General features: G+C 42.5%; 8 non-coding genes and 6 pseudogenes across 8 annotated transcripts; all 14 read right to left on the bottom strand.

Annotated features, from left to right (window-relative positions):
• Positions 1-481: 481 nt before the first annotated feature.
• LOC138410055 (5S ribosomal RNA) lies at positions 482-600 on the bottom strand. Its single transcript, XR_011242851.1, has one exon. It is a non-coding gene; the product is annotated as a 5S ribosomal RNA (ribosomal RNA).
• Positions 601-1,090: 490 nt separating this feature from the next.
• On the bottom strand, positions 1,091-1,199 carry LOC138409973 (5S ribosomal RNA; annotated as a pseudogene).
• A 483-nt stretch (positions 1,200-1,682) lies between these two features.
• LOC138408862 (5S ribosomal RNA) lies at positions 1,683-1,801 on the bottom strand. Its single transcript, XR_011242183.1, has one exon. It is a non-coding gene; the product is annotated as a 5S ribosomal RNA (ribosomal RNA).
• A 484-nt stretch (positions 1,802-2,285) lies between these two features.
• LOC138408407 (5S ribosomal RNA) lies at positions 2,286-2,404 on the bottom strand. The gene has a single exon (XR_011241726.1). It is a non-coding gene; the product is annotated as a 5S ribosomal RNA (ribosomal RNA).
• A 490-nt stretch (positions 2,405-2,894) lies between these two features.
• LOC138409677 (5S ribosomal RNA) lies at positions 2,895-3,003 on the bottom strand (annotated as a pseudogene).
• A 491-nt stretch (positions 3,004-3,494) lies between these two features.
• Positions 3,495-3,603, bottom strand: LOC138409957 (5S ribosomal RNA; annotated as a pseudogene).
• A 13,068-nt stretch (positions 3,604-16,671) lies between these two features.
• LOC138408504 (5S ribosomal RNA) lies at positions 16,672-16,790 on the bottom strand. The gene has a single exon (XR_011241823.1). It is a non-coding gene; the product is annotated as a 5S ribosomal RNA (ribosomal RNA).
• A 495-nt stretch (positions 16,791-17,285) lies between these two features.
• On the bottom strand, positions 17,286-17,394 carry LOC138409911 (5S ribosomal RNA; annotated as a pseudogene).
• Positions 17,395-17,878: 484 nt separating this feature from the next.
• LOC138408986 (5S ribosomal RNA) lies at positions 17,879-17,997 on the bottom strand. The gene has a single exon (XR_011242307.1). It is a non-coding gene; the product is annotated as a 5S ribosomal RNA (ribosomal RNA).
• Positions 17,998-18,486: 489 nt separating this feature from the next.
• Positions 18,487-18,595, bottom strand: LOC138409679 (5S ribosomal RNA; annotated as a pseudogene).
• A 490-nt stretch (positions 18,596-19,085) lies between these two features.
• LOC138408488 (5S ribosomal RNA) lies at positions 19,086-19,204 on the bottom strand. Its single transcript, XR_011241807.1, has one exon. It is a non-coding gene; the product is annotated as a 5S ribosomal RNA (ribosomal RNA).
• Positions 19,205-19,688: 484 nt separating this feature from the next.
• LOC138407872 (5S ribosomal RNA) lies at positions 19,689-19,807 on the bottom strand. Its single transcript, XR_011241190.1, has one exon. It is a non-coding gene; the product is annotated as a 5S ribosomal RNA (ribosomal RNA).
• Positions 19,808-20,296: 489 nt separating this feature from the next.
• LOC138409678 (5S ribosomal RNA) lies at positions 20,297-20,405 on the bottom strand (annotated as a pseudogene).
• A 490-nt stretch (positions 20,406-20,895) lies between these two features.
• Positions 20,896-21,014, bottom strand: LOC138408487 (5S ribosomal RNA). Its single transcript, XR_011241806.1, has one exon. It is a non-coding gene; the product is annotated as a 5S ribosomal RNA (ribosomal RNA).
• Positions 21,015-27,500: the final 6,486 nt, after the last annotated feature.

Below are 27,500 nucleotides of genomic sequence, written 5' to 3'. Positions count from 1 at the left end.
CCACCCACAATACCTCCTTTATACATGTGAATCATCACCATCATCAATGGTTCTTCTGTTGCTTTGCAACCATAGCATCTTGAGGTGTGGGTGGGCGGGGGGGTCAATTGTTCCAAAATCAATCTCAAGGTGAAATTTTGTCATATCGTTGCAAGAAAAAAATCATTACAATTTTCAGAAATGACCTTCAGCAATAAATTAGTGTTTCATATCCAGTTGTTTCCCTGATGCAGAGTAAACTCCCTGCTCTTTCATCGCTCTCTCCAAATAAGACAATTTGAAAATGATATGTTAATAAAACATGAATAAAGTAGTGTTTTGATAAGAAACAAATCTGATGAATGCTCACTCTCACCTTTCAGTGATGATGTGAGGGTTCCATATTCCTTTTTCCTTTGATGAACAGTCTTTCCTGCTCTTTCCAAGAGGTGTCTCCTCTGAAGCAGCAGCAACAGCGCCCTCTGCAAAGAAAAGTCTTAAAAGCTTACAGCACCTGGTATTCCCAGGCGGTCTCCCATCCAAGTACTAACCAGGCCCGACCCTGCTTAGCTTCCGAGATCAGACGAGATCGGGCGTGTTCAGGGTGGTATGGCCGTAAGCTATTAACTCCACCCACAATACCTCCTTTATACATGTGAATCATCACCATCATCAATGGTTCTTCTGTTGCTTTGCAACCATAGAATCTTGAGGTGTGGATGGGCGGGGGGGTCAATTGTTCCAAAATCAATCTCAAGGTGAAATTTTGTCATATCGTTGCAAGAAAAACATCATTACAATTTTCAAAAATGACCTTCAGCAATATTGTCAGTGTTTCATATCCAGTTGTTTTCCTGATGCAGAGTAAACTCCCTGCTCTTTCAGCGCTCTCTCCAAATAAGACAATTTGAAAATGATATGTTAATAAAACATGAATAAAGTAGTGTTTTGATTCGAAACAAATCTGATGAATGCTCACTCTCACCTTTCAGTGATGATGTGAGGGTTCCATATTCTTTTTTCCTTTGATGAACAGTCTTTCCTGCTCTTTCCAAGAGGTGTCTCCTCTGAAGCAGCAGCAACAGCGCCCTCTGCAAAGAAAAGTCTTAAAAGCTTACAGCACCTGGTATTCCCAAGCGGTCTCCCATCCAATTACTAACCAGGCCCGATCCTGCTTAGCGTCGGAGATCGGACGTGTTCAGGGTGGTATGGCCGTAAGCGATTAACTCCACCCACAATACCTCCTTTATACATGTGAATCATCACCATCATCAATGGTTCTTCTGTTGCTTTGCAACCATAGAATCTTGATGTGTGGGTGGGCGGGGGGGTCAATTGTTCCAAAATCAATCTCAAGGTGCAATTTTGTCATATCGTTGCAAGAAAAAAATCATTACAATTTTCAAAAATGACCATCAGCAATATTGTCAGTGTTTCATATCCAGTTGTTTCCTTGATGCAGAGTAAACTCCCTGCTCTTTCAGGGCTCTCTCCAAATAAGACAATTTGAAAATGATATGTTAATAAAACATGAATAAAGTAGTGTTTTGATTAGAAACAAATCTGATGAATGCTCACTCTCACCGATGATGTGAGGGTTCCATATTTTTTTTTCCCTTGATGAACAGTCTTTCCTGCTCTTTCCAAGAGGTGTCTCCTCTGAAGCAGGAGCAACAGCGCCCTCTGCAAAGAAAAGTCTAAAAAGCTTACAGCACCTGGTATTCCCAGGCGGTGTCCCATCCAAGTACTAACCAGGCCCGACCCTGCTTAGCTTCCGAGATCGGACGAGATCGGGCGTGTTCAGGGTGGTATGCCCGTAAGCAATTAACTCCACCCACAATACCTCCTTTATACATGTGAATCATCACCATCATCAATGGTTCTTCTGTTGCTTTGCAACCATAGCATCTTGATGTGTGGGTGGGTTGGGGGGGTCAATTGTTCCAAAATCAATCTCAAGGTGAAATTTTGTCATATCGTTGCAAGAAAAAAATCATTACAATTTTCAAAAATGACCTTCAGCAATATTGTCAGTGTTTCATATCCAGTTGTTTCCTTGATGCAGAGTAAACTCCCTGCTCTTTCATCGCTCTCTCCAAATAAGACAATTTGAAAATGATATGTTAATAAAACATGAATAAAGTAGTGTTTTGATTAGAAACAAATCTGATGAATGCTCACTCTCACCGATGATGTGAGGGTTCCATATTCTTTTTTCCTTTGATGAACAGTCTTTCCTGCTCTTTCCAAGAGGTGTCTCCTCTGAAGCAGGAGCAACAGCGCCCTCTGCAAAGAAAAGTCTAAAAAGCTTACAGCACCTGGTATTCCCAGGCAGTCGCCCATCCAAGTACTAACCAGGCCCGACCCTGCTTAGCTTCCGAGATCGGACGAGATCGGGCGTGTTCAGGGTGGTATGGCCGTAAGCGATTAACTCCACCCACAATACCTCCTTTATACATGTGAATCATCACCATCATCAATGGTTCTTCTGTTGCTTTGCAACCATAGCATCTTGAGGTGTGGGTGGGCGGGGGGGTCAATTGTTCCAAAATCAATCTCAAGGTGAAATTTTGTCATATCGTTGCAAGAAAAAAATCATTACAATTTTCAAAAATGACCTTCAGCAATATTGTCAGTGTTTCATATCCAGTTGTTTCCCTGATGCAGAGTAAACTCCCTGCTCTTTCAGCGCTCTCTCCAAATAAGACAATTTGAAAATGATATGTTAATAAAACATGAATAAAGTAGTGTTTCGATTAGAAACAAATCTGATGAATGCTCACTCTCACCTTTCAGTGATGATGTGAGGGTTCCATATTCTTTTTTCCTTTGATGAACAGTCTTTCCTGCTCTTTCCAAGAGGTGTCTCCTCTGAAGCAGCAGCAACAGCGCCCTCTGCAAAGAAAAGTCTAAAAAGCTTACAGCACCTGGTATTCCCAGGCGGTCTCCCATCCAAGTACTAACCAGGCCCGACCCTGCTTAGCTTCCGAGATCGGGCGTGTTCAGGGTGGTATGCCCGTAAGCAATTAACTCCACCCACAATACCTCCTTTATACATGTGAATCATCACCATCATCAATGGTTCTTCTGTTGCTTTGCAACCATAGCATCTTGATGTGTGGGTGGGTTGGGGGGGTCAATTGTTCCAAAATCAATCTCAAGGTGAAATTTTGTCATATCGTTGCAAGAAAAAAATCATTACAATTTTCAAAAATGACCTTCAGCAATATTGTCAGTGTTTCATATCCAGTTGTTTCCTTGATGCAGAGTAAACTCCCTGCTCTTTCATCGCTCTCTCCAAATAAGACAATTTGAAAATGATATTTTAATAAAACATGAATAAAGTAGTGTTTTGATTCGAAACAAATCTGATGAATGCTCACTCTCACCTTTCAGTGATGATGTGAGGGTTCCATATTCTTTTTTCCTTTGATGAACAGTCTTTCCTGCTCTTTCCAAGAGGTGTCTCCTCTGAAGCAGCAGCAACAGCGCCCTCTGCAAAGAAAAGTCTTAAAAGCTTACAGCACCTGGTATTCCCAAGCGGTCTCCCATCCAAGTACTAACCAGGCCCGATCCTGCTTAGCGTCGGAGATCGGACGTGTTCAGGGTGGTATGGCCGTAAGCGATTAACTCCACCCACAATACCTTCTTTATACATGTGAATCATCACCATCATCAATGGTTCTTCTGTTGCTTTGCAACCATAGAATCTTGATGTGTGGGTGGGCGGGGGGGTCAATTGTTCCAAAATCAATCTCAAGGTGCAATTTTGTCATATCGTTGCAAGAAAAAAATCATTACAATTTTCAAAAATGACCTTCAGCAATATTGTCAGTGTTTCATATCCAGTTGTTTCCCTGATGCAGAGTAAACTCCCTGCTCTTTCATCGCTCTCTCCAAATAAGACAATTTGAAAATGATATGTTAATAAAACATGAATAAAGTAGTGTTTTGATTAGAAACAAATCTGATGAATGCTCACTTTCACCTTTCAGTGATGATGTGAGGGTTCCATATTCTTTTTTCCTTTGATGAACAGTATTTCCTGCTCTTTCCAAGAGGTGTCTCCTCTGAAGCAGCAGCAACAGCGCCCTCTGCAAAGTCTAAAAAGCTTACAGCACCTGGTATTCCCAGGCAGTCTCCCATTCAAGTACTAACCAGGCCCGACCCTGCTTAGCTTCCGAGATCGGACGAGATCGGGCGTGTTTTTTTTTTTTTTCTTTTATTATCAAAAATAGATTGAATTTACATTTTTTTTACATACATTTGTTTTTTACATCATTCCTTTACATGTTTGCCTCTGTCAGGTCTTAACTTTTAACATGTATACATCACTCGATACAGGAAACACACAAATCAATAAAAACAATAAAACCAACCAAAAACAAAAAGCCCCAAAATAAATCTTAACCAAAATCCATTCTCACCTCATTCACATCTCCATTCGTTATTTCTATGAAGGTGCTCCCGTCCACAAACCCTTTCTGAAAGTCGTCTTTCCCAATGTAGCTGTGCATCACTTTCACATCCCTTTCTGTCAAATTTTTAAAAACATTCCACACATCACATTTTCTCCTTTCATACTGCGCAGTGTTTCTCCTTAGTTTCACTGCATATCGTGCGTGGCTCAGGACATAGTTTAACAGATTTACATTGCATCCTCTCTTTCTCTCCACCACGCCAAACAACCACAGCTTCTTCCATTCGCTCCTCCCCACAAAGTCCCCCTCCCAGCACCTATTTATTAACTCCCTTATTTTCCCAAAGTACACCCTTAGTTCCCCACATTCAACAAACTCATGCATACATGTCTCCACTCCCACTTCACATACGTCACATTCCTTTCCCACCTCCCGGTCAAACTTGCTCTTTATCAGGTTGTTGTATATCCTGTTGTGCCTTAGCATGTAGTCAAAGTGTTCACATTCAGTCGTGTTCCACTTCACTCTCAGATTGGTCCATATTTGCTTTGCATCCATGTTATTCATTACTTTGACCCACACTTTCTCTGCAGCCGGCCTCCTCAGTTCTTTCTCCCTCATACATTCATATATCATCCTTGTTTTTACATCCTTCAGACTCAACTTGCACTCCCCTTCCCCTACATACATATCTATTTCATCTTCTCCTCCGTTCACGTTCTCTCTCTCAATCATTTCCATCCATTCTTTGGGCATTGCTTTTTTTATTTTTTCTATGACCCCTTCAGCTGTACCCGGCCATATTTCATCCCCATTCCCCCTGACCTCATCTACAATCACCTGTGCCCTCATAAAACCCGGTGTGTACTCGTACACCATGTCCCTCACCTTCCTTATCCCTGCTCTCCATATTACCCTGTTAAAGATGGTCTCCCCCTCCACTGTGATTTTTGGATTTAAAAACGCTGGCTGCTCCCATACCTGCTTTACATTTTTGCATTCATACTTCACGAAACTCAGAAACTCTCCCCACGCTCCCAGCATCTCTTTGTAATAATCAGTCGCTCCATCTAACATCCCTTTTTTCATTTTCATATACACTCCACTCTCACCACACCCTCCAGTTTTGTTGATAGCTTCTGTTAAACACACCTTCCACACCTGATCACTTTTATTCTTTAAGTATCTCACCATCATTTTCACCCTCAGTGCTTTTTTTTTTCTCTCTAAGTTAACCAGTTTCAGTCCCCCGTCTTCATACTCGTTTTCTAGTACTTCCCTTGCTATTCTAACCCCCTTCCCATCCCACAAAAAGTCACTCACCATCCCTCCCACTTCTTTCATCACTTTCTCAGGCACATCCATCACATTCATCACATACACCAGCTTGCTCATTATTAAACAATTTACTACAATTACCTTCCCTTTTAGCTTCAATCCTCTTCTCTTCCAAAACCCTAACGTCTTTCTAATCCTATTCACTATCCCCTCATACTGCCTATCTCTCCCTTCTTTCTCTTCTATCCCTAAATTTACACCTAACACCTTCATATACCCTTTGTTTTCCTTCATTCTGATCTCCTCCCTCTCTTCTCTGTTCTCCCCTATGTACATTATCTCTGATTTCTCTATGTTTACTTTTGCTCCTGATGCCCTACCATACTGCTCTACACTTTTTAAAACCTCTACTCCACTTTCTTTGTCCCTAACTGTCACTGTTGTGTCGTCTGCATATTGATATAGCGTGCTCATCTGTCCACCCGGTAGTTCTATGCCCTTAATCCCTCTATTTTGCAATATTAGTGCCGCTAGGGGCTCTGCTGACAAGGCGTACAGCAGAGCCGATAGCGGACATCCCTGTCTAACTGATCTCTCTAATCTAAACTCCTCTGTCACTATCCCGTTTATTTTTATCTTACTCGCTGCTCTTTCATACATCCTCCTTATCCATCCTATCATCCTATTTCCAAAACCCACTTTATCTAATACCTTATATAAATACCCATGATCTACTCTATCAAATGCTTTATTCAGATCCAAACTCGCTACTATCCCTATATTGTTCCCCTTCATGTGTGTGATGGTGTCCCTAATACTGCTTATTGTGTCGGCTATGTCTCTTCCTGGTATGCTATATGCTTGTGTGCTTCCCACCACCGTCCCTATAACCCCCTTTATCCTATTTGCTAACACCTTTGCTAGTATTTTATAATCACCATTTAACATTGTGAGTGGTCTGTAGTTTTCTAATTTGTCCCTGCTCCCTTTTTTGTAAATTATACTAACTAGCCCTATTGTCATGCTGTGTGGCATCTCTCCCTTCTCTTCTATATACCTAAATAATCTATCTAACACTGGCACTAATTCTTCCTTAAACTCTATATAAAACTCTCCTATTATCCCATCTATCCCTGGACTTTTATTCCTGCCTAACTCATCTATTGCTTTCCCTATCTCTCCTTTAGTTATCTCTCCTTCACATCCTTCTCTATCCTCATCACTCAGCCTAGCTTCCATCTTTTCTATCACCTGCCTGCTACTCTCCTCATCTACTTCTTCTTTCTTAAATAACTCCCTATAGAATTCTCCTACTCTTTCCACTATCCCTACAAAGTCAGTTATTCTTTCCCCTCTCTTTCCCTCCACTTGCTCAAAATAATTATTCTTTTGCCTTACCTTCTCTAGCCCTAAGAAATAACCTGTACATTTTTCCCCCTCTACTACATCTCTTGCCTTACTTCTAATTATTGCTCCCTTGCACTTTCCCTGTTCTATCTCTTTCAGTTCATCTTTCTTCTTTATATATTCCCCCAAATCATACTTGCCATCCTCCTCAGCTTTCTTTTCCTCTTCTCTCAACTCCTCTTTTAACTTTTTTTCCTTCTCTCTCTGTGTTTTCCCCCTCTTCCTACTGTGTTTTATGCTCATGGTCCGTACTCCCTCTTTTACCCCTTCCCACCACCTCCCTATATCTTCCTCATACATCCTGTCATCCTTCTCCCACCTTATGTATTCTCTCACTTCTTTTTTATATTTTTCATCTCTCAGCAACTCCCCATTCATGCACCACAGTCCCCCTCCTCTTCTCTTTGTCCCCCCCCCTATTGTAAATTTTAACTCCTTATGATCACTATACGTTGTGGTTCTATATTCTATTTCTTTTATCCTTTCTGCTATGCTTTTTGTGCTTAATACTAAATCTATCCTACTCTGTTTTAATTCCCCTTTTACCAGTTGTGTTCTTGAGAACGCTCTCCTCTCTGGATTTCTTTCTCTCCATACGTCACTCAGTCCTTTCATACTTTTTAATTTTTTTAATACCTCTCTTGTTGTGTCATTTTTAAAGTGCATGTTTGTTGACACGTCCAGTTTCTCACACCACACATTGAAGTCCCCCACAATCATGCAGTTGTCATCACACATCGTTCCCATCTTTTCAATCATCACCTTTCTTTCTTTCTCCTCATTCGGCATATACACATTTACCAGCTTCATTTCCTCATTCTTATATTCAAATTTGATCCCTATCATCCTCCCATCTCCCTCATCTTCACACCTTCTTACATTCCCTATCACTCCTTTTTTTGTTAATATTGCTACACCCCTCGCATTCCCATCTCCATTATTTGCAAATACTTCTCCCCTCCATTCATCCTCCACCTCTTTCATACATCTCTCATTCCAGTGTGTTTCCTGTAAGCATATTATGTCATAATTACTCTTCCCATATATCTGATGTCTTTTGTTTTTGTTCTTTAGCCCCCTTGCATTTATTGAAATTATTGTTAACATTATTATTATTTTTACTTTCATTTTGTTATTTCCTTAGTTTTACTTTTCTTATTATTCCTCGTATGCCTCTTAGTATTCTGTCTTTTTCTTAGTTGTTTCATTTGTTCCTCTATATCCATGTCTGTTTCGGATCCTACCGTCTGTGGTGTGGTAGTCTCCTCTGCAGTCTCTGTGGGCTTAGCTCCACTCAGTGCATTCTCCGTCCTTCCTGTGTCATCCTCTCGTCGCGTTCTCCCCGGGCCTGCTTCCTCCTTTCCGTCTTGTCTTTCGACAGTCGCCCCCTTCTCTGGCCCTCTCGTCTCCTTCGTTTTGGGACCTTTCTTCTCCACCCCGTCACTCCTCCTGTCTGCCGTCCCTTCTGTCCTCACCTCACGCGCCAGCGCTCCTCTCCTCCTTCCCGCATCCTCCTCCTCGTTGTTTCCTTTCGTTCTCTCCTTCCTTTCCTTCCGGTTCGCTCCATCTTTCTTTCCGCCTTCCGTCTCCTCTGTCGGCCTCTCTCCTTCCTGCTTGCCTGCATCCTCTTTCTCTGTCTCCTCCATTTCTTTTCTGACTCCCTCCTCCTCACTTTCCATATACTCTGCCTCCCCCTCCTCACTGCCTCCGCTCTCACTTTCTTGTCCACTCTCATTTGTGTCGTCTTCTGCCTCACTCTTATTGCATCTGCATTCACTCATAAGGTTCTGGCATAGTTCACATCTCTTCTTCCCCTGCGTGCATTCCCTTGCATAATGACCCTGCACTCCACATCTGTTGCAGTGAAATTCAGGGCACTCTCTCATTATGTGCCCTGGTTTAATGCACAACCTGCACACCTTCACCTGCTTATCATGCAGCACCCTGAAGTACTCAGCTCCCAGCGCTGTGTCAAATCTAGCGGAATACGGCAGTGATTGTATTTCATTATAAAATTTTACTTTCAGGAACCTTGTCCCATCAGCTACATTTGTCCCTGGCCACATCCTTCTTTTAATGGGAGATACTGCTGATACTCCCCAGAGTTGTAGCTTTGCCAGTATCTCCCTGTCCTCAATATAAAATGGCAGATTCATGAAAGACACTATTAGCTCGTCATTTACTAGCTCTCTGACGTGCACCCGAGTCTCCCCAATCTTAAAGCCTTCCGTGAGCCTGTCCTTTCCCTTCGGATGGCTCATCGTCATTTCATATTTTTTTTCGGTTATCTGTCGGCACGCCAGTAGCCCTCCACACAGCTCGCGTACGCAACGCATCAGCTCCATAGCCGTGTCCTCGCCCTCCATCTCTACCATCACTGTCTGCTCCCTGTCGTTCCTCTCATTTATTTTGCAGCACTTACCCTGCGTCAGCTCCGTCTCTCCACCGCTGTCACCTCCGTGGGTGTCAGCGGTTAAACTCCGCCGCTCCGTGCTTGTCTCTGCCATTGTCTCGGGAGCACTTCCTAGCAGTCTACGATTCCCCCTCACAGTGCGTCACTGCCGCGGGGGACACACACATACACACAACAAGACAATCACAACACTAATGTCCGGTTGGATTTACATATATGAGGTAGAAAAATAGGGAATGTAGAGAGAGAACAAGAAAAGCTGGAAAAGAGAGAGAAAAAAAAAAGAAAAATAGTTCCTCTGCAGCCACCCGTGGTGGCTTGCTTCCGGGTCGCTGGTTGATGTCGTCACTCCGTGGTGCGTTCAAGGGCGTGTTCAGGGTGGTATGGCCGTAAGCGATTAACTCCACCCACAATACCTCCTTTATACATGTGAATCATCACCATCATCAATGGTTCTTCTGTTGCTTCGCAACCATAGAATCTTGAGGTGTGGGTGGGCGGGGGGGTCAATTGTTCCAAAATCAATCTCAAGGTGCAATTTTGTCATATCGTTGCAAGAAAAAAATCATTACAATTTTCAAAAATGACCTTCAGCAATAAATTAGTGTTTCATATCCAGTTGTTTCCCTGATGCAGAGTAAACTCCCTGCTCTTTCATCGCTCTCTCCAAATAAGACAATTTGAAAATGATATGTTAATAAAACATGAATAAAGTAGTGTTTTGATTAGAAACAAATCTGATGAATGCTCACTTTCACCTTTCAGTGATGATGTGAGGGTTCCATATTCTTTTTTCCTTTGATGAACAGTATTTCCTGCTCTTTCCAAGAGGTGTCTCCTCTGAAGCAGCAGCAACAGCGCCCTCTGCAAAGTCTAAAAAGCTTACAGCACCTGGTATTCCCAGGCAGTCTCCCATTCAAGTACTAACCAGGCCCGACCCTGCTTAGCTTCCGAGATCGGACGAGATCGGGCGTGTTTTTTCTTTTTTTTCTTTTATTATCAAAAATAGATTGAATTTACATTTTTTTTACATACATTTGTTTTTTACATCATTCCTTTACATGTTTGCCTCTGTCAGGTCTTAACTTTTAACATGTATACATCACTCGATACAGGAAACACACAAATCAATAAAAACAATAAAACCAACCAAAAACAAAAAGCCCCAAAATAAATCTTAACCAAAATCCATTCTCACCTCATTCACATCTCCATTCGTTATTTCTATGAAGGTGCTCCCGTCCACAAACCCTTTCTGAAAGTCGTCTTTCCCAATGTAGCTGTGCATCACTTTCACATCCCTTTCTGTCAAATTTTTAAAAACATTCCACACATCACATTTTCTCCTTTCATACTGCGCAGTGTTTCTCCTTAGTTTCACTGCATATCGTGCGTGGCTCAGGACATAGTTTAACAGATTTACATTGCATCCTCTCTTTCTCTCCACCACGCCAAACAACCACAGCTTCTTCCATTCGCTCCTCCCCACAAAGTCCCCCTCCCAGCACCTATTTATTAACTCCCTTATTTTCCCAAAGTACACCCTTAGTTCCCCACATTCAACAAACTCATGCATACATGTCTCCACTCCCACTTCACATACGTCACATTCCTTTCCCACCTCCCGGTCAAACTTGCTCTTTATCAGGTTGTTGTATATCCTGTTGTGCCTTAGCATGTAGTCAAAGTGTTCACATTCAGTCGTGTTCCACTTCACTCTCAGATTGGTCCATATTTGCTTTGCATCCATGTTATTCATTACTTTGACCCACACTTTCTCTGCAGCCGGCCTCCTCAGTTCTTTCTCCCTCATACATTCATATATCATCCTTGTTTTTACATCCTTCAGACTCAACTTGCACTCCCCTTCCCCTACATACATATCTATTTCATCTTCTCCTCCGTTCACGTTCTCTCTCTCAATCATTTCCATCCATTCTTTGGGCATTGCTTTTTTTATTTTTTCTATGACCCCTTCAGCTGTACCCGGCCATATTTCATCCCCATTCCCCCTGACCTCATCTACAATCACCTGTGCCCTCATAAAACCCGGTGTGTACTCGTACACCATGTCCCTCACCTTCCTTATCCCTGCTCTCCATATTACCCTGTTAAAGATGGTCTCCCCCTCCACTGTGATTTTTGGATTTAAAAACGCTGGCTGCTCCCATACCTGCTTTACATTTTTGCATTCATACTTCACGAAACTCAGAAACTCTCCCCACGCTCCCAGCATCTCTTTGTAATAATCAGTCGCTCCATCTAACATCCCTTTTTTCATTTTCATATACACTCCACTCTCACCACACCCTCCAGTTTTGTTGATAGCTTCTGTTAAACACACCTTCCACACCTGATCACTTTTATTCTTTAAGTATCTCACCATCATTTTCACCCTCAGTGCTTTTTTTTTTCTCTCTAAGTTAACCAGTTTCAGTCCCCCGTCTTCATACTCGTTTTCTAGTACTTCCCTTGCTATTCTAACCCCCTTCCCATCCCACAAAAAGTCACTCACCATCCCTCCCACTTCTTTCATCACTTTCTCAGGCACATCCATCACATTCATCACATACACCAGCTTGCTCATTATTAAACAATTTACTACAATTACCTTCCCTTTTAGCTTCAATCCTCTTCTCTTCCAAAACCCTAACGTCTTTCTAATCCTATTCACTATCCCCTCATACTGCCTATCTCTCCCTTCTTTCTCTTCTATCCCTAAATTTACACCTAACACCTTCATATACCCTTTGTTTTCCTTCATTCTGATCTCCTCCCTCTCTTCTCTGTTCTCCCCTATGTACATTATCTCTGATTTCTCTATGTTTACTTTTGCTCCTGATGCCCTACCATACTGCTCTACACTTTTTAAAACCTCTACTCCACTTTCTTTGTCCCTAACTGTCACTGTTGTGTCGTCTGCATATTGATATAGCGTGCTCATCTGTCCACCCGGTAGTTCTATGCCCTTAATCCCTCTATTTTGCAATATTAGTGCCGCTAGGGGCTCTGCTGACAAGGCGTACAGCAGAGCCGATAGCGGACATCCCTGTCTAACTGATCTCTCTAATCTAAACTCCTCTGTCACTATCCCGTTTATTTTTATCTTACTCGCTGCTCTTTCATACATCCTCCTTATCCATCCTATCATCCTATTTCCAAAACCCACTTTATCTAATACCTTATATAAATACCCATGATCTACTCTATCAAATGCTTTATTCAGATCCAAACTCGCTACTATCCCTATATTGTTCCCCTTCATGTGTGTGATGGTGTCCCTAATACTGCTTATTGTGTCGGCTATGTCTCTTCCTGGTATGCTATATGCTTGTGTGCTTCCCACCACCGTCCCTATAACCCCCTTTATCCTATTTGCTAACACCTTTGCTAGTATTTTATAATCACCATTTAACATTGTGAGTGGTCTGTAGTTTTCTAATTTGTCCCTGCTCCCTTTTTTGTAAATTATACTAACTAGCCCTATTGTCATGCTGTGTGGCATCTCTCCCTTCTCTTCTATATACCTAAATAATCTATCTAACACTGGCACTAATTCTTCCTTAAACTCTATATAAAACTCTCCTATTATCCCATCTATCCCTGGACTTTTATTCCTGCCTAACTCATCTATTGCTTTCCCTATCTCTCCTTTAGTTATCTCTCCTTCACATCCTTCTCTATCCTCATCACTCAGCCTAGCTTCCATCTTTTCTATCACCTGCCTGCTACTCTCCTCATCTACTTCTTCTTTCTTAAATAACTCCCTATAGAATTCTCCTACTCTTTCCACTATCCCTACAAAGTCAGTTATTCTTTCCCCTCTCTTTCCCTCCACTTGCTCAAAATAATTATTCTTTTGCCTTACCTTCTCTAGCCCTAAGAAATAACCTGTACATTTTTCCCCCTCTACTACATCTCTTGCCTTACTTCTAATTATTGCTCCCTTGCACTTTCCCTGTTCTATCTCTTTCAGTTCATCTTTCTTCTTTATATATTCCCCCAAATCATACTTGCCATCCTCCTCAGCTTTCTTTTCCTCTTCTCTCAACTCCTCTTTTAACTTTTTTTCCTTCTCTCTCTGTGTTTTCCCCCTCTTCCTACTGTGTTTTATGCTCATGGTCCGTACTCCCTCTTTTACCCCTTCCCACCACCTCCCTATATCTTCCTCATACATCCTGTCATCCTTCTCCCACCTTATGTATTCTCTCACTTCTTTTTTATATTTTTCATCTCTCAGCAACTCCCCATTCATGCACCACAGTCCCCCTCCTCTTCTCTTTGTCCCCCCCCCTATTGTAAATTTTAACTCCTTATGATCACTATACGTTGTGGTTCTATATTCTATTTCTTTTATCCTTTCTGCTATGCTTTTTGTGCTTAATACTAAATCTATCCTACTCTGTTTTAATTCCCCTTTTACCAGTTGTGTTCTTGAGAACGCTCTCCTCTCTGGATTTCTTTCTCTCCATACGTCACTCAGTCCTTTCATACTTTTTAATTTTTTTAATACCTCTCTTGTTGTGTCATTTTTAAAGTGCATGTTTGTTGACACGTCCAGTTTCTCACTCCACACATTGAAGTCCCCCACAATCATGCAGTTGTCATCACACATCGTTCCCATCTTTTCAATCATCACCTTTCTTTCTTTCTCCTCATTCGGCATATACACATTTACCAGCTTCATTTCCTCATTCTTATATTCAAATTTGATCCCTATCATCCTCCCATCTCCCTCATCTTCACACCTTCTTACATTCCCTATCACTCCTTTTTTTGTTAATATTGCTACACCCCTCGCATTCCCATCTCCATTATTTGCAAATACTTCTCCCCTCCATTCATCCTCCACCTCTTTCATACATCTCTCATTCCAGTGTGTTTCCTGTAAGCATATTATGTCATAATTACTCTTCCCATATATCTGATGTCTTTTGTTTTTGTTCTTTAGCCCCCTTGCATTTATTGAAATTATTGTTAACATTATTATTATTTTTACTTTCATTTTGTTATTTCCTTAGTTTTACTTTTCTTATTATTCCTCGTATGCCTCTTAGTATTCTGTCTTTTTCTTAGTTGTTTCATTTGTTCCTCTATATCCATGTCTGTTTCGGATCCTACCGTCTGTGGTGTGGTAGTCTCCTCTGCAGTCTCTGTGGGCTTAGCTCCACTCAGTGCATTCTCCGTCCTTCCTGTGTCATCCTCTCGTCGCGTTCTCCCCGGGCCTGCTTCCTCCTTTCCGTCTTGTCTTTCGACAGTCGCCCCCTTCTCTGGCCCTCTCGTCTCCTTCGTTTTGGGACCTTTCTTCTCCACCCCGTCACTCCTCCTGTCTGCCGTCCCTTCTGTCCTCACCTCACGCGCCAGCGCTCCTCTCCTCCTTCCCGCATCCTCCTCCTCGTTGTTTCCTTTCGTTCTCTCCTTCCTTTCCTTCCGGTTCGCTCCATCTTTCTTTCCGCCTTCCGTCTCCTCTGTCGGCCTCTCTCCTTCCTGCTTGCCTGCATCCTCTTTCTCTGTCTCCTCCATTTCTTTTCTGACTCCCTCCTCCTCACTTTCCATATACTCTGCCTCCCCCTCCTCACTGCCTCCGCTCTCACTTTCTTGTCCACTCTCATTTGTGTCGTCTTCTGCCTCACTCTTATTGCATCTGCATTCACTCATAAGGTTCTGGCATAGTTCACATCTCTTCTTCCCCTGCGTGCATTCCCTTGCATAATGACCCTGCACTCCACATCTGTTGCAGTGAAATTCAGGGCACTCTCTCATTATGTGCCCTGGTTTAATGCACAACCTGCACACCTTCACCTGCTTATCATGCAGCACCCTGAAGTACTCAGCTCCCAGCGCTGTGTCAAATCTAGCGGAATACGGCAGTGATTGTATTTCATTATTAAATTTTACTTTCAGGAACCTTGTCCCATCAGCTACATTTGTCCCTGGCCACATCCTTCTTTTAATGGGAGATACTGCTGATACTCCCCAGAGTTGTAGCTTTGCCAGTATCTCCCTGTCCTCAATATAAAATGGCAGATTCATGAAAGACACTATTAGCTCGTCATTTACTAGCTCTCTGACGTGCACCCGAGTCTCCCCAATCTTAAAGCCTTCCGTGAGCCTGTCCTTTCCCTTCGGATGGCTCATCGTCATTTCATATTTTTTTTCGGTTATCTGTCGGCACGCCAGTAGCCCTCCACACAGCTCGCGTACGCAACGCATCAGCTCCATAGCCGTGTCCTCGCCCTCCATCTCTACCATCACTGTCTGCTCCCTGTCGTTCCTCTCATTTATTTTGCAGCACTTACCCTGCGTCAGCTCCGTCTCTCCACCGCTGTCACCTCCGTGGGTGTCAGCGGTTAAACTCCGCCGCTCCGTGCTTGTCTCTGCCATTGTCTCGGGAGCACTTCCTAGCAGGCTACGATTCCCCCTCACAGTGCGTCACTGCCGCGGGGGACACACACATACACACAACAAGACAATCACAACACTAATGTCCGGTTGGATTTACATATATGAGGTAGAAAAATAGGGAATGTAGAGAGAGAACAAGAAAAGCTGGAAAAGAGAGAGAAAAAAAAAAGAAAAATAGTTCCTCTGCAGCCACCCGTGGTGGCTTGCTTCCGGGTCGCTGGTTGATGTCGTCACTCCGTGGTGCCTTCAAGGGCGTGTTCAGGGTGGTATGGCCGTAAGCGATTAACTCCACCCACAATACCTCCTTTATACATGTGAATCATCACCATCATCAATGGTTCTTCTGTTGCTTCGCAACCATAGAATCTTGAGGTGTGGGTGGGCGGGGGGGTCAATTGTTCCAAAATCAATCTCAAGGTGCAATTTTGTCATATCGTTGCAAGAAAAAAATCATTACAATTTTCAAAAATGACCTTCAGCAATAAATTAGTGTTTCATATCCAGTTGTTTCCCTGATGCAGAGTAAACTCCCTGCTCTTTCATCGCTCTCTCCAAATAAGACAATTTGAAAATGATATGTTAATAAAACATGAATAAAGTAGTGTTTTGATTAGAAACAAATCTGATGAATGCTCACTCTCACCTTTCAGTGATGATGTGAGGGTTCCATATTCTTTTTCTTTTGATGAACAGTCTTTCCTGCTCTTTCCAAGAGGTGTCTCCTCTGAAGCAGGAGCAACAGCGCCCTCTGCAAAGAAAAGTCTAAAAAGCTTACAGCACCTGGTATTCCCAGGCGGTCTCCCATCCAAGTACTAACCAGGCCCGACCCTGCTTAGCTTCCGAGATCGGACGAGATCGGGCGTGTTCAGGGTGGTATGCCCGTAAGCAATTAACTCCACCCACAATACCTCCTTTATACATGTGAATCATCACCATCATCAATGGTTCTTCTGTTGCTTCGCAACCATAGAATCTTGAGGTGTGGCTGGGCGGGGGGGTCAATTGTTCCAAAATCAATCTCAAGGTGCAATATTGTCATATCGTTGCAAGAAAAAAATCATTACAATTTTCAAAAATGACCTTCAGCAATATTGTCAGTGTTTCATATCCAGTTGTTTCCTTGATGCAGAGTAAACTCCCTGCTCTTTCATCGCTCTCTCCAAATAAGACAATTTGAAAATGATATGTTAATAAAACATGAATAAAGTAGTGTTTTGATTAGAAACAAATCTGATGAATGCTCACTCTCACCTTTCAGTGATGATGTGAGGGTTCCATATTCTTTTTCCTTTGATGAACAGTCTTTCCTGCTCTTTCCAAGAGGTGTCTCCTCTGAAGCAGAAGCAGTAGCAACAGCGCCCTCTGCAAAGAAAAGTCTAAAAAGCTTACAGCACCTGGTATTACCAGGCGGTCTCCCATCCAAGTACTAACCAGGCCCGATCCTGCTTAGCTTCCGAGATCGGACGTGTTCAGGGTGGTATGGCCGTAAGCGATTAACTCCACCCGCAATACCTCCTTTATACATGTGAATCATCACCATCATCAATGGTTCTTCTGTTGCTTTGCAACCATAGCATCTTGATGTGTGGGTGGGTTGGGGGGGTCAATTGTTCCAAAATCAATCTCAAGGTGAAATTTTGTCATATCGTTGCAAGAAAAAAATCATTACAATTTTCAAAAATGACCTTCAGCAATATTGTCAGTGTTTCATATCCAGTTGTTTCCTTGATGCAGAGTAAACTCCCTGCTCTTTCATCGCTCTCTCCAAATAAGACAATTTGAAAATGATATGTTAATAAAACATGAATAAAGTAGTGTTTTGATTAGAAACAAATCTGATGAATGCTCACTCTCACCGATGATGTGAGGGTTCCATATTCTTTTTTCCTTTGATGAACAGTCTTTCCTGCTCTTTCCAAGAGGTGTCTCCTCTGAAGCAGGAGCAACAGCGCCCTCTGCAAAGAAAAGTCTAAAAAGCTTACAGCACCTGGTATTCCCAGGCGGTCTCCCATCCAAGTACTAACCAGGCCCAACCCTGCTTAGCTTCCGAGATCGGACGAGATCGGGTGTGTTCAGGGCGGTATGGCCGTAAGCGATTAACTCCACCCACAATACCTCCTTTATACATGTGAATCATCACCATCATGAATGGTTCTTCTGTTGCTTTGCAACCATAGCATCTTGAGGTGTGGGTGGGTGGGGGGGTCAATTGTTCCAAAATCAATCTCAAGGTGAAATTTTGTCATATCGTTGCAAGAAAAAAATCATTACAATTTTCAGAAATGACCTTCAGCAATAAATTAGTGTTTCATATCCAGTTGTTTCCCTGATGCAGAGTAAACTCCATGCTATTTCATCGCTCTCTCCAAATAAGACAATTTGAAAATGATATGTTAATAAAACATGAATAAAGTAGTGTTTTGATAAGAAACAAATCTGATGAATGCTCACTCTTACCTTTCAGTGATGATGTGAGGGTTCCATATTCTTTTTTCCTTTGATGAACAGTCTTTCCTGCTCTTTCCAAGAGGTGTCTCCTCTGAAGCAGCAGCAACAGCGCCCTCTGCAAAGAAAAGTCTAAAAAGCTTACAGCACCTGGTATTCCCAGGCGGTCTCCCATCCAAGTACTAACCAGGCCCGACCCTGCTTAGTTTCCGAGATCGGGCGTGTTCAGGGTGGTATGGCCGTAAGCTATTAACTCCACCCACAATACCTCCTTTATACATGTGAATCATCACCATCATCAATGGTTCTTCTGTTGCTTTGCAACCATAGAATCTTGAGGTGTGGGTGGGCGGGGGGGTCAATTGTTCCAAAATCAATCTCAAGGTGCAATTTTGTCATATCGTTGCAAGAAAAAAATCATTACAATTTTCAAAAATGACCTTCAGCAATATTGTCAGTGTTTCATATCCAGTTGTTTCCCTGATGCAGAGTAAACTCCCTGCTCTTTCATCGCTCTCTCCAAATAAGACAATTTGAAAATGATATGTTAATAAAACATGAATAAAGTAGTGTTTTGATTCGAAACAAATCTGATGAATGCTCACTCTCACCTTTCAGTGATGATGTGAGGGTTCCATATTCTTTTTTCCTTTGATGAACAGTCTTTCCTGCTCTTTCCAAGAGGTGTCTCCTCTGAAGCAGCAGCAACAGCGCCCTCTGCAAAGAAAAGTCTAAAAAGCTTACAGCACCTGGTATTCCCAGGCGGTCTCCCATTCAAGTACTAACCAGGCCCGACCCTGCTTAGCTTCCGAGATCGGACGAGATCAGGCGTGTTCAGGGTGGTATGGCCGTAAGCGATTAACTCCACCCGCAATACCTCCTTTATACATGTGAATCATCACCATCATCAATGGTTCTTCTGTTGCTTTGCAACCATAGCATCTTGATGTGTGGGTGGGTTGGGGGGGTCAATTGTTCCAAAATCAATCTCAAGGTGAAATTTTGTCATATCGTTGCAAGAAAAAAATCATTACAATTTTCAAAAATGACCTTCAGCAATATTGTCAGTGTTTCATATCCAGTTGTTTCCTTGATGCAGAGTAAACTCCCTGCTCTTTCATCGCTCTCTCCAAATAAGACAATTTGAAAATGATATGTTAATAAAACATGAATAAAGTAGTGTTTTGATTAGAAACAAATCTGATGAATGCTCACTCTCACCGATGATGTGAGGGTTCCATATTCTTTTTTCCTTTGATGAACAGTCTTTCCTGCTCTTTCCAAGAGGTGTCTCCTCTGAAGCAGGAGCAACAGCGCCCTCTGCAAAGAAAAGTCTAAAAAGCTTACAGCACCTGGTATTCCCAGGCGGTCTCCCATCCAAGTACTAACCAGGCCCAACCCTGCTTAGCTTCCGAGATCGGACGAGATCGGGTGTGTTCAGGGCGGTATGGCCGTAAGCGATTAACTCCACCCACAATACCTCCTTTATACATGTGAATCATCACCATCATGAATGGTTCTTCTGTTGCTTTGCAACCATAGCATCTTGAGGTGTGGGTGGGTGGGGGGGTCAATTGTTCCAAAATCAATCTCAAGGTGAAATTTTGTCATATCGTTGCAAGAAAAAAATCATTACAATTTTCAGAAATGACCTTCAGCAATAAATTAGTGTTTCATATCCAGTTGTTTCCCTGATGCAGAGTAAACTCCATGCTATTTCATCGCTCTCTCCAAATAAGACAATTTGAAAATGATATGTTAATAAAACATGAATAAAGTAGTGTTTTGATAAGAAACAAATCTGATGAATGCTCACTCTTACCTTTCAGTGATGATGTGAGGGTTCCATATTCTTTTTTCCTTTGATGAACAGTCTTTCCTGCTCTTTCCAAGAGGTGTCTCCTCTGAAGCAGCAGCAACAGCGCCCTCTGCAAAGAAAAGTCTAAAAAGCTTACAGCACCTGGTATTCCCAGGCGGTCTCCCATCCAAGTACTAACCAGGCCCGACCCTGCTTAGTTTCCGAGATCGGGCGTGTTCAGGGTGGTATGGCCGTAAGCTATTAACTCCACCCACAATACCTCCTTTATACATGTGAATCATCACCATCATCAATGGTTCTTCTGTTGCTTTGCAACCATAGAATCTTGAGGTGTGGGTGGGCGGGGGGGTCAATTGTTCCAAAATCAATCTCAAGGTGCAATTTTGTCATATCGTTGCAAGAAAAAAATCATTACAATTTTCAAAAATGACCTTCAGCAATATTGTCAGTGTTTCATATCCAGTTGTTTCCCTGATGCAGAGTAAACTCCCTGCTCTTTCATCGCTCTCTCCAAATAAGACAATTTGAAAATGATATGTTAATAAAACATGAATAAAGTAGTGTTTTGATTCGAAACAAATCTGATGAATGCTCACTCTCACCTTTCAGTGATGATGTGAGGGTTCCATATTCTTTTTTCCTTTGATGAACAGTCTTTCCTGCTCTTTCCAAGAGGTGTCTCCTCTGAAGCAGCAGCAACAGCGCCCTCTGCAAAGAAAAGTCTAAAAAGCTTACAGCACCTGGTATTCCCAGGCGGTCTCCCATTCAAGTACTAACCAGGCCCGACCCTGCTTAGCTTCCGAGATCGGACGAGATCAGGCGTGTTCAGGGTGGTATGGCCGTAAGCGATTAACTCCACCCGCAATACCTCCTTTATACATGTGAATCATCACCATCATCAATGGTTCTTCTGTTGCTTTGCAACCATAGCATCTTGATGTGTGGGTGGGTTGGGGGGGTCAATTGTTCCAAAATCAATCTCAAGGTGAAATTTTGTCATATCGTTGCAAGAAAAAAATCATTACAATTTTCAAAAATGACCTTCAGCAATATTGTCAGTGTTTCATATCCAGTTGTTTCCTTGATGCAGAGTAAACTCCCTGCTCTTTCATCGCTCTCTCCAAATAAGACAATTTGAAAATGATATGTTAATAAAACATGAATAAAGTAGTGTTTTGATTAGAAACAAATCTGATGAATGCTCACTTTCACCTTTCAGTGATGATGTGAGGGTTCCATATTCTTTTTTCCTTTGATGAACAGTATTTCCTGCTCTTTCCAAGAGGTGTCTCCTCTGAAGCAGCAGCAACAGCGCCCTCTGCAAAGTCTAAAAAGCTTACAGCACCTGGTATTCCCAGGCAGTCTCCCATTCAAGTACTAACCAGGCCCGACCCTGCTCAGCTTCCGAGATCGGACGAGATCGGGCGTGTTTTTTTTTTTTTTCTTTTATTATCAAAAATAGATTGAATTTACATTTTTTTTACATACATTTGTTTTTTACATCATTCCTTTACATGTTTGCCTCTGTCAGGTCTTAACTTTTAACATGTATACATCACTCGATACAGGAAACACACAAATCAATAAAAACAATAAAACCAACCAAAAACAAAAAGCCCCAAAATAAATCTTAACCAAAATCCATTCTCACCTCATTCACATCTCCATTCGTTATTTCTATGAAGGTGCTCCCGTCCACAAACCCTTTCTGAAAGTCGTCTTTCCCAATGTAGCTGTGCATCACTTTCACATCCCTTTCTGTCAAATTTTTAAAAACATTCCACACATCACATTTTCTCCTTTCATACTGCGCAGTGTTTCTCCTTAGTTTCACTGCATATCGTGCGTGGCTCAGGACATAGTTTAACAGATTTACATTGCATCCTCTCTTTCTCTCCACCACGCCAAACAACCACAGCTTCTTCCATTCGCTCCTCCCCACAAAGTCCCCCTCCCAGCACCTATTTATTAACTCCCTTATTTTCCCAAAGTACACCCTTAGTTCCCCACATTCAACAAACTCATGCATACATGTCTCCACTCCCACTTCACATACGTCACATTCCTTTCCCACCTCCCGGTCAAACTTGCTCTTTATCAGGTTGTTGTATATCCTGTTGTGCCTTAGCATGTAGTCAAAGTGTTCACATTCAGTCGTGTTCCACTTCACTCTCAGATTGGTCCATATTTGCTTTGCATCCATGTTATTCATTACTTTGACCCACACTTTCTCTGCAGCCGGCCTCCTCAGTTCTTTCTCCCTCATACATTCATATATCATCCTTGTTTTTACATCCTTCAGACTCAACTTGCACTCCCCTTCCCCTACATACATATCTATTTCATCTTCTCCTCCGTTCACGTTCTCTCTCTCAATCATTTCCATCCATTCTTTGGGCATTGCTTTTTTTATTTTTTCTATGACCCCTTCAGCTGTACCCGGCCATATTTCATCCCCATTCCCCCTGACCTCATCTACAATCACCTGTGCCCTCATAAAACCCGGTGTGTACTCGTACACCATGTCCCTCACCTTCCTTATCCCTGCTCTCCATATTACCCTGTTAAAGATGGTCTCCCCCTCCACTGTGATTTTTGGATTTAAAAACGCTGGCTGCTCCCATACCTGCTTTACATTTTTGCATTCATACTTCACGAAACTCAGAAACTCTCCCCACGCTCCCAGCATCTCTTTGTAATAATCAGTCGCTCCATCTAACATCCCTTTTTTCATTTTCATATACACTCCACTCTCACCACACCCTCCAGTTTTGTTGATAGCTTCTGTTAAACACACCTTCCACACCTGATCACTTTTATTCTTTAAGTATCTCACCATCATTTTCACCCTCAGTGCTTTTTTTTTTCTCTCTAAGTTAACCAGTTTCAGTCCCCCGTCTTCATACTCGTTTTCTAGTACTTCCCTTGCTATTCTAACCCCCTTCCCATCCCACAAAAAGTCACTCACCATCCCTCCCACTTCTTTCATCACTTTCTCAGGCACATCCATCACATTCATCACATACACCAGCTTGCTCATTATTAAACAATTTACTACAATTACCTTCCCTTTTAGCTTCAATCCTCTTCTCTTCCAAAACCCTAACGTCTTTCTAATCCTATTCACTATCCCCTCATACTGCCTATCTCTCCCTTCTTTCTCTTCTATCCCTAAATTTACACCTAACACCTTCATATACCCTTTGTTTTCCTTCATTCTGATCTCCTCCCTCTCTTCTCTGTTCTCCCCTATGTACATTATCTCTGATTTCTCTATGTTTACTTTTGCTCCTGATGCCCTACCATACTGCTCTACACTTTTTAAAACCTCTACTCCACTTTCTTTGTCCCTAACTGTCACTGTTGTGTCGTCTGCATATTGATATAGCGTGCTCATCTGTCCACCCGGTAGTTCTATGCCCTTAATCCCTCTATTTTGCAATATTAGTGCCGCTAGGGGCTCTGCTGACAAGGCGTACAGCAGAGCCGATAGCGGACATCCCTGTCTAACTGATCTCTCTAATCTAAACTCCTCTGTCACTATCCCGTTTATTTTTATCTTACTCGCTGCTCTTTCATACATCCTCCTTATCCATCCTATCATCCTATTTCCAAAACCCACTTTATCTAATACCTTATATAAATACCCATGATCTACTCTATCAAATGCTTTATTCAGATCCAAACTCGCTACTATCCCTATATTGTTCCCCTTCATGTGTGTGATGGTGTCCCTAATACTGCTTATTGTGTCGGCTATGTCTCTTCCTGGTATGCTATATGCTTGTGTGCTTCCCACCACCGTCCCTATAACCCCCTTTATCCTATTTGCTAACACCTTTGCTAGTATTTTATAATCACCATTTAACATTGTGAGTGGTCTGTAGTTTTCTAATTTGTCCCTGCTCCCTTTTTTGTAAATTATACTAACTAGCCCTATTGTCATGCTGTGTGGCATCTCTCCCTTCTCTTCTATATACCTAAATAATCTATCTAACACTGGCACTAATTCTTCCTTAAACTCTATATAAAACTCTCCTATTATCCCATCTATCCCTGGACTTTTATTCCTGCCTAACTCATCTATTGCTTTCCCTATCTCTCCTTTAGTTATCTCTCCTTCACATCCTTCTCTATCCTCATCACTCAGCCTAGCTTCCATCTTTTCTATCACCTGCCTGCTACTCTCCTCATCTACTTCTTCTTTCTTAAATAACTCCCTATAGAATTCTCCTACTCTTTCCACTATCCCTACAAAGTCAGTTATTCTTTCCCCTCTCTTTCCCTCCACTTGCTCAAAATAATTATTCTTTTGCCTTACCTTCTCTAGCCCTAAGAAATAACCTGTACATTTTTCCCCCTCTACTACATCTCTTGCCTTACTTCTAATTATTGCTCCCTTGCACTTTCCCTGTTCTATCTCTTTCAGTTCATCTTTCTTCTTTATATATTCCCCCAAATCATACTTGCCATCCTCCTCAGCTTTCTTTTCCTCTTCTCTCAACTCCTCTTTTAACTTTTTTTCCTTCTCTCTCTGTGTTTTCCCCCTCTTCCTACTGTGTTTTATGCTCATGGTCCGTACTCCCTCTTTTACCCCTTCCCACCACCTCCCTATATCTTCCTCATACATCCTGTCATCCTTCTCCCACCTTATGTATTCTCTCACTTCTTTTTTATATTTTTCATCTCTCAGCAACTCCCCATTCATGCACCACAGTCCCCCTCCTCTTCTCTTTGTCCCCCCCCCTATTGTAAATTTTAACTCCTTATGATCACTATACGTTGTGGTTCTATATTCTATTTCTTTTATCCTTTCTGCTATGCTTTTTGTGCTTAATACTAAATCTATCCTACTCTGTTTTAATTCCCCTTTTACCAGTTGTGTTCTTGAGAACGCTCTCCTCTCTGGATTTCTTTCTCTCCATACGTCACTCAGTCCTTTCATACTTTTTAATTTTTTTAATACCTCTCTTGTTGTGTCATTTTTAAAGTGCATGTTTGTTGACACGTCCAGTTTCTCACACCACACATTGAAGTCCCCCACAATCATGCAGTTGTCATCACACATCGTTCCCATCTTTTCAATCATCACCTTTCTTTCTTTCTCCTCATTCGGCATATACACATTTACCAGCTTCATTTCCTCATTCTTATATTCAAATTTGATCCCTATCATCCTCCCATCTCCCTCATCTTCACACCTTCTTACATTCCCTATCACTCCTTTTTTTGTTAATATTGCTACACCCCTCGCATTCCCATCTCCATTATTTGCAAATACTTCTCCCCTCCATTCATCCTCCACCTCTTTCATGCATCTCTCATTCCAGTGTGTTTCCTGTAAGCATATTATGTCATAATTACTCTTCCCATATATCTGATGTCTTTTGTTTTTGTTCTTTAGCCCCCTTGCATTTATTGAAATTATTGTTAACATTATTATTATTTTTACTTTCATTTTGTTATTTCCTTAGTTTTACTTTTCTTATTATTCCTCGTATGCCTCTTAGTATTCTGTCTTTTTCTTAGTTGTTTCATTTGTTCCTCTATATCCATGTCTGTTTCGGATCCTACCGTCTGTGGTGTGGTAGTCTCCTCTGCAGTCTCTGTGGGCTTAGCTCCACTCAGTGCATTCTCCGTCCTTCCTGTGTCATCCTCTCGTCGCGTTCTCCCCGGGCCTGCTTCCTCCTTTCCGTCTTGTCTTTCGACAGTCGCCCCCTTCTATGGCCCTCTCGTCTCCTTCGTTTTGGGACCTTTCTTCTCCACCCCGTCACTCCTCCTGTCTGCCGTCCCTTCTGTCCTCACCTCACGCGCCAGCGCTCCTCTCCTCCTTCCCGCATCCTCCTCCTCGTTGTTTCCTTTCGTTCTCTCCTTCCTTTCCTTCCGGTTCGCTCCATCTTTCTTTCCGCCTTCCGTCTCCTCTGTCGGCCTCTCTCCTTCCTGCTTGCCTGCATCCTCTTTCTCTGTCTCCTCCATTTCTTTTCTGACTCCCTCCTCCTCACTTTCCATATACTCTGCCTCCCCCTCCTCACTGCCTCCGCTCTCACTTTCTTGTCCACTCTCATTTGTGTCGTCTTCTGCCTCACTCTTATTGCATCTGCATTCACTCATAAGGTTCTGGCATAGTTCACATCTCTTCTTCCCCTGCGTGCATTCCCTTGCATAATGACCCTGCACTCCACATCTGTTGCAGTGAAATTCAGGGCACTCTCTCATTATGTGCCCTGGTTTAATGCACAACCTGCACACCTTCACCTGCTTATCATGCAGCACCCTGAAGTACTCAGCTCCCAGCGCTGTGTCAAATCTAGCGGAATACGGCAGTGATTGTATTTCATTATTAAATTTTACTTTCAGGAACCTTGTCCCATCAGCTACATTTGTCCCTGGCCACATCCTTCTTTTAATGGGAGATACTGCTGATACTCCCCAGAGTTGTAGCTTTGCCAGTATCTCCCTGTCCTCAATATAAAATGGCAGATTCATGAAAGACACTACTAGCTCGTCATTTATTAGCTCTCTGACGTGCACCCGATTCTCCCCAATCTTAAATCCTTCCATGAGCCTGTCCTTTCCTTTCGGATGGCTCATCGTCATTTCATATTTTTTTTCGGTTATCTGTCTGCACGCCAGTAGCCCTCCACACAGCTCGCGTACGCAACGCATCAGCTCCATAGCCGTGTCCTCGCCCTCCATCTCTACCATCACTGTCTGCTCCCTGTCGTTCCTCTCATTTATTTTGCAGCACTTACCCTGCGTCAGCTCCGTCTCTCCACCGCTGTCACCTCCGTGGGTGTCAGCGGTTAAACTCCGCCGCTCCGTGCTTGTCTCTGCCATTGTCTCGGGAGCACTTCCTAGCAGGCTACGATTCCGCCTCACAGTGCGTCACTGCCGCGGGGGACACACACATACACACAACAAGACAATCACAACACTAATGTCCGGTTGGATTTACATATATGAGGTAGAAAAATAGGGAATGTAGAGAGAGAACAAGAAAAGCTGGAAAAGAGAGAGAAAAAAAAAAAGAAAAATAGTTCCTCCGCAGCCACCCGTGGTGGCTTGCTTCCGGGTCGCTGGTTGATGTCGTCACTCCGTGGTGCGTTCAAGGGCGTGTTCAGGGTGGTATGGCCGTAAGCGATTAATTCCACCCACAATACCTCCTTTATACATGTGAATCATCACCATCATCAATGGTTCTTCTGTTGCTTTGCAACCATAGAATCTTGAGGTGTGGGTGGGCGGGGGGGGTCAATTGTTCCAAAATCAATCTCAATGTGCAATATTGTCATATCGTTGCAAGAAAAAAATCATTACAATTTTCAAAAATGAC

This window comes from Paralichthys olivaceus, chromosome 5 (assembly GCF_024713975.1).
Source record: "Paralichthys olivaceus isolate ysfri-2021 chromosome 5, ASM2471397v2, whole genome shotgun sequence".
Lineage (NCBI taxonomy): Eukaryota > Metazoa > Chordata > Actinopteri > Pleuronectiformes > Paralichthyidae > Paralichthys > Paralichthys olivaceus.
The sequence above is the reverse complement of the archived record's forward strand: the minus strand, read 5'-3'. Positions and strand labels throughout refer to the sequence as shown.